Source organism: Octodon degus, unplaced genomic scaffold, assembly GCF_000260255.1.
Source record: "Octodon degus isolate 3935 unplaced genomic scaffold, OctDeg1.0 scaffold00108, whole genome shotgun sequence".
Classification (NCBI taxonomy): Eukaryota; Metazoa; Chordata; class Mammalia; order Rodentia; family Octodontidae; genus Octodon; species Octodon degus.
Window position 1 is genome coordinate 1,732,560 of NW_004524684.1, and position 7,295 is coordinate 1,739,854.

Below are 7,295 nucleotides of genomic sequence, written 5' to 3' on the forward strand. Positions count from 1 at the left end.
CCAGAATTTTTTTTGACAATTTAAGGCTTTTCCATAGAGATTATTTATGCCATTTTTTCATTTTAAATGTGTCAGCACTGTAGTGTAAATAGCTTTAAATCTTTTTAGTGTGATTTATATTGAAATGTGAACCACTTAATAAAGGTTCATAATAATAAATATGTTTTCTGTTCAGTCTGCAAAGACAAATTGACAAATCAGTTAAATCATTTGTTGATACATTGTGTTTCTCCATGTTGGTGGTAATGGAGTGCAAATGTATGTACATGTTCAAGTCTCCTAAGTATTTAAATTCTCCACACTGTGCAAGCATTTTAAACAACCGAGGTTCAGTTATGATTGTGTGTATGTGTGTGTGTGAATGAATGTATATTTGTATATCCTATTTTGCACAATTTCTTAAGTTGCTGAATAAGATGAATATGTGAAACTTCCTAGCTCTACTTTCTGGAATACATTTAAAAATATTTATATTCAACATTAAGAAAGTGGCTAAGGTAATAGAAGAAATTTTAGAAAGTTGGGAGAAAAAAGATGTTTTAATAATATCTAATTCTACTAATGAAGATATGTTGCCAAGATTATTTAGTTGTAACAAACTTTCTTTGTTGTCTGTAGAACAAGTAGAAAGTTTTATTAATAAGCACGCGTGCTATTCTTGATTATAGCTGAGTAAAAAAAAATCTTTAGTTATAGAAATTTTAATTGTGAACAATTAAAATCTTTTAAGTTTTTCTTGCAGAATGAGAAAAATATGGCAAAAATCAACCATAAAATAAGGGCCATGCCTTGACTGCCATATAGAGAGCTATAACTGATACTAGGTTACCTCATCTTTCTCAGGATCCCCCCACCTAGCAAGGAAAACAACCTGGTGCACTTCCATCTGTAAAGAACTGTAAAACATAAATGTCATAGGAGACAGAATTGCCAGTGCCTAAGTAAGGGTGAGTAAAACCCATCTCTCTAATCATGGGGTCAGCAATCTTTCAGAGTGCTTCCACTTCTGGAATTAAAGGTCAGACAAGTCTGTGATGTATGCACAGATGTAAGGAACTCTGGTCATTACAAACCTATTCACTGATTCTCCTGTCACTCCGGGCCATACTTTGGTTGATAACTTTCAGGTGCACTTCCTTGGGCTCCATTTCAGTGTTTTTTGTTCTGGCCTCTTTCGTGGCACCCACCAAAACTCATTTCCAGTTAGGGAGAAGCCACTTGGAAAGAGGCACCAGAAGAAATAAAAATGATCAGCAACAATGATGTCTGTTTTGACCCCCATTTTAATAAAAAGGCGGGCAAATACTATAGGAAATGAATATGTTTACAGCATGGGAAGTCATGGGATAGGGAAGTCTAAATCATGATAATGTAAATAGGGGTTTTGTTTTATATGTCATTGTCTTATGCTCCTCCCTACCAATCTTATCTGCTTCGTTAAGTTAAATTTAGGGATTTCTTTGGGAATGAAAGTTCTCAACAAACCAGAGTTGAGAAATAGGAAGAGATGTGGTTAAAATAGTTTTGATCTTTTAAAATTTGAAAGTGATATAATTAAGAAGTTATGCTTTATTTTCACTTTTCCAGTCATATAAATAAATGCACCAAGGTCACATTGTAGGAAAATTTCTTTAGGGTATCCCTCTAAAATATATGAGCCTTAAGCATTTAACTTGAAGGAATGTGTATCTAAAACAACTATAGTGGTTGTTTTCAGGTGTACATTCTGATATAACCTATAGTCAAACTAGGAAAATTGGTTTTCTAAAGTGATTAAATCTTAAAGTGAAGTGTAAGTAATCAGTGGGTAACAATCTTACCAGTTCACATTCAGCAGCTTCTGTTCCTTGTCTTAGGGATATAGTGTAAAATTTTTAAATCCTCTTCAGGTCACTGAGAACTTCTTGACAACCTTTGTCACACACAAATTTCTATTTTAATACTGCATCATATTAATGGTTTCTTAGTACATTCCACTTCTTTTATCTGAATGAAAGAGTTTTGCTTTTACTTGGACCAGAACAAGGCACTTAAGATGTAGTTTCTATATGGTCATATGCTATATAGAATAAATTGTTATATAAATTATTAAATGGATATATAGACTTTTACATAAAAACTTAAGTACCCCAGAGGTATCTGGTATAGCAATTATTTTTTCCTACTTTTGTTTATACCCTCTTAGCTATCTAAGTAATATATATTCCATACTCAGGTTAGCTGGTTAGCTGTGAAAGAATTAAGCATTTGTGATATTTAGTTGCAAACTTTACTAAAGCCATATATTCATTATCTTCTTTGTTACCAAGAAGGTTGACCTTAAATAAAGATGAGGTTGATGTTGCACAAGTGTGTATGTGTGTGCGCGCGTGTGTGTATTTCTGTGGGTGTGAATATGTGTCCAGGAATGGGGGTTTCACTGAGGTTAGGAAGACATTTCTTTTGTAGGTTAGGTCTTTAAGGTATTTAATTAATGTTCCTGGGGATAAAACAGGTTTTTCTTAAATACTTAGGGCAGGTAAGATTTTTGTAAATAATAAATTAGCATTGCTTTGTTCCTTTCAGTTATATTTTTTGAGCACATTGACTGTCATGTAAAACACCTGTCTCAAACTTTATTTTACATTTACCAGAGGTGAAGATTTGTTTTTGGAGTCTGAAAGGTAGTTTCCTTGTATTCCACTTTTCAATAAATGCAAAGATTGATAACCACAGTCTTTTTACCTTTGGCATTGGCGGGACATTCAGATAATTCAGTCTACATCTAAAGAGCTGTAAGTCCTTTATCTTCTCTGTGGGCACTCCTGTTCTTTCTGTAACTGTTGCAGACTGAAGACGAAAACAACTGCATTTAATATCAAGCAGACTGCACTAAAAGACCTGTCTTTTCCTTCTAAGTGAAGAGCCATATGTACTCTTTCTACTGGGTAGCAGGGCAAGCATCTTGCATTTTGGGTTGTCTTCCCTCTGGCTCTTCCTGGACTTCAGGCCCTTTTGGAACATGAATGAGCTGAGAACAAAATCTAGGCATACAGCATTTATGTGAACTATAAATTAATAGTAAAATATTTTGCCTGTGTGTTTCGTTACTGTGACCTGCTACTAAGAATGCACTGTTAAAATGCAAGAACTCTGGATCCTTCAATACCCTTTGAAACTTAAAATTTATGCATGTATGTTTTTAAAATGTTAAAGGCTGGCCATGTTGATGCACACGTGTAATCTTAGCACTTGGGGAGCCGCAGTAGGAAGACGTGTGGGTTTGAGGCCATCCTGGGCTACATAGTTCAAGGCCAGCCTGAATTGCACAGTGGGACCCTGTCTCAAACAAAACAAAACTCCCCCCAAATAGTGTATTACTCTGTAAAGTTCATTACTATTTAAGACTATGAAGACACAGAAGCAAGCCAATATAGTTATAAATAATTTGCATCACACTGTTGAAAATGTATTTGGCAGTTTGACTCCCACCCCTGAGAAAATTTTCTTTAATTTGTTAATTTCTTTTTGGGGAAGCCAGATTTTTACATGAAGTTTGTTGTCAAAACAGCCTTTTTGTGGAGCCTGGTTTCTGTTAATTCTTGTGTTCTAATTCTCTTGAATTCTTGGACATTTTTATCATTTTTCACAGGGAATTGAGATGGTTTTCTCAAAGGTCACCTTTCAACTGCTGACTCAGTTGACACATTAAACATGTTTAATCCCTACAGCATTTAGCATCTGCCACTCCTTAGAACTCTTGATATGTTCTAGTTGTTGTTTCTTTGTTATTATTATTTTGTATTTTTTTAGGGAAGGGTCTACCAGGGTGTTCAGGATCTCACTACTACATCTGACTCATAGTGATCACCTGTTAACAGCCTACCAAGAGCTGGGATTATGGGCAGGTGCTTTAATCCGCTGAGCTATTTGGCTGGCCCTAGTTCTTGTTTCTTTGAAGGATTTTTTCTTTCTGGCCGTTCTACCACTAAGACAGTCCTCATGGTCTTTACACCTCTCCACTGTGCCCTGTAGTTTCAGGACCCCATGACTTTTACTAGTCAGATTTTAGTTTCTCCCTTAAATTTTCTTCTCTGGGTTTTGGTAGTGCTGAGATAGAATGAAGGGTATTTTCTACTGAGCTACATCCTAGCTCCTTTTATTTTGAGATAGGGTCTACGTTTCCCAGGTAGCACTTGAACACATGATCCTCCTGCCTCACTTTTTAGAATGTGGCAGTGATAGCCACGTACTGCCATGTTGAGCTCAGATTAGTCATTTTTAGATACGATTGTTACCTGTTTAGAAAAATTGCACAGTGGCTCCTTTCTAAAGGACAAAGGCCAGATGCTTATTGAAGCACTGAAAAGCCTTTGTGCTGTCTTCCTTTTGAGACTTATACTACAAGATTTCATTTCATGTGTCCAGTTTTCAGATTTACCAGATGAGAGTTTACAGTCATTTGTCCAGGTATTCCCTGGAATCCCCTTTGGACACTTAAGTTTGTGGCTGTTTAAGCCTTATATAAAATGCACAGTAATTGCATATAAACCAGGCCCATCTTGTTTACGCTTTAAATCATTAGACTATTTGTAGTATCTACTACAATGTAAGCCATTCCATATTACTTAGGGAATAATAATTGGAAAAAAGATCTCCGTGGTTCAGTATTTTTCTGAGTATTTCCAATCTGCAGTTGGTTGCACCTATAGATGAAGATGTGGATATGGGGGGCCAACTGCACATTTTCTGCACGGATATTACAGATTCATTCTGTCTTTGCTGGAGGTGCATCTGGGATACACAGTGACATCTTAGGTCCTGCTTTTCCTGACTCCATCCTGGCTGTTCTGCATAACTGTTGGGACTAATTCTCTGCCTCTCAGCCCCTTTGCTCACACTGAGTCACATTCAGCTAAAAGTTCGCAATTTTCTTTATTGCTTTTCGCCCCCAACACCTAATTCTTACTATACTTGGTGTTAAATAAATACTTCAAGAAACAAGAGTAACAGGGATGGGAAGATAATGTGGTTTTCTACAACTTAAAGAGCTAGTCCTAGACTTTGTAGCATAACTTTAGGATTGCAACACAAAGAAAGGTGGAGGAAATTAGACCACCAAGTTTCTATCTTGTAACTAATCTTGTGATAACTATTAGATATCCAGGACCACTGGACAGTTTAGAAGAGGAGGTATAAACCTATACACTCAACATTCTGCCTTGGACTAGCTTTTTCTGGAGAAACAGAGAGTTATTACAAATTAAGTTTTAACAGTGTCCTACATGACTAAAATGGCAACCATTGTATAAATAGTCCTTTTATAGTTCATAGTCTGAGGCAGAATTCAAATGTGTGTCTTAATTGGTAAAGTCTGATTATCAGAAAGATTTAGCTTATGTTTAAGTATAAGCTTGTTCTGTACAATTTTGTGTAATTTGCCTACTGACAGTAAAAAATTAGAAATAACGGAAGAACACTACCTTTTTCAGCCTGTGTTCTGTTTTAAGAGTGGGACAAGGACATGAAGACGACACCTTTTCAGACAACCCCAGCGTCTCTCATGGCATATTAGATTGAGTCCATTGTAGCCCTATGGTTGTTTAAGTGTGTCAATAATACACAACCTTAAGAAAATTAATTCACTGAGTTTTTCTTCTCTGTAAGCGGGAAGGTATTGCCTATGCTGTTAATTGGTGAAAAGTAAATGAGAGAACAAGCCGAATTCTTAGCTCGTTGTTTGGCTTATTACATGTTTCAAACCATAGCTTCTGCTGCTGGAATTAAAACAGTTAAATAGTTGGAAGCACTGAGTATTTTCAGCCTAGGATCACCCTAGCCATTTTGCTAATTACTGTCTCCTGGACATATTCTTCACTTGACTTCTGGACAGAAGATGGAATAGGGGAAGAAGAAAAAGCTTGATGAGCAAAGTCTGGTATGGTGGGCATTTAAAAAACCTCATTTACTAGTTTGCTCAGAGTTGGCAATTCAGAGTTCTGTCAGACTGCCAATCCTGATGCATGTGCATTCTGGATGTGGCTATGGTGTATTAATGATGGTACTTAGTAGGAACTGTGATGAATATGTGGTTGGATGACTTGCATACAGGGCAAGCAAAGTCAGAGTAAAACAGACCTTGTGAAAGCTGGGCTAGAATACATGATAGCCCAGGATGGCCTCAAACTTGTAGTAATCCTCCTGCCTTAGCCTCCTGGATGCTGGGATTACAGGTGTGTGGCACCATGACCAGCAATCCCACCTGCTCTCTTACCCAGCATTTGATAACAAGCACCTTGTACCGATCCGTCACCCCCAACACACTTCCTGTAGGAGATCAATTTGTAGAAATCACATTAGGCGTGAAATTCTTTCATTTTTCAGAGACCATGAGCTAACTTTATTTCATTTAACTGGGCTTTAGCTTCTTTTACTTTCAGCTAGTTCTAACAAGTCACTGCTGTTATCTGGGTAGTTCTGTCAGGGAGTAAAAGCAGTTAGCCTTTGTGCTCAGAGTGAGTGGTGTTTCCTCTGCAGACACAGCCAGTCCACAGTAAAGGCCACACTAAAGCACTCTGCTGAGCTGTCAGTGAGAAGTTGTTGCTCTCGTGGTGTCTCAGGTACCTGCCCTGTGTGAGGACTCCCTTCTCTTCTCTGGCTCATGGCTTCTGGTTATTGTTCTGTCTACTGCTCCATGGAAAAGCTAAGTGGGAAGTAGGCATTTGTAAGGCTAAGAACCCTAAAAATTACAGGCAGCTGCACCTCTAGGAAGCTTTCTAGCTCTTGAGGCTTTCAGTGTATTTCTTGGGACCTGAAGACTTTCTACTTTCTTTTTTTTTTTTAAGTTTATTTATTTATTTATTGTGTGTGTGTGTGGCCAGCTCAGCCCACCAGGGGGCGGGGCTGGCTGGCATGTGGTGCTGGGGGATTGAACCATGGTCCCTGTGCTTTTGCTAAGCTTGTTCTAAGTAGGTGCTTTAGACCACTAAGCCATCTCACCAGCCCAGAGACTTTCTACTTTCAAGTGGGTCTGTGTTCATGTTCTGTATAGGTGGGGACTGCTACATCTTACCCTCATGTTCAGGATGTCCCTCAGTTGTGGATCCTTTGAACGTCTTTCTTTTTCTTGTTTTTGAGACAGTCTCACTACATAGTGAAGGATGGCCTTGAACTTGCTTATATAGCACAGACTAACCTTGAACTTGCCAAGATCTGGTGATCTCCTATCTCAGCCTCCTGAGTGCTGGGATTAGACTGTGCGCCACCATGCCTGGCTCTTTCTTCTTTTCATATTTCAAGTCTTACAAAAAGTTCTT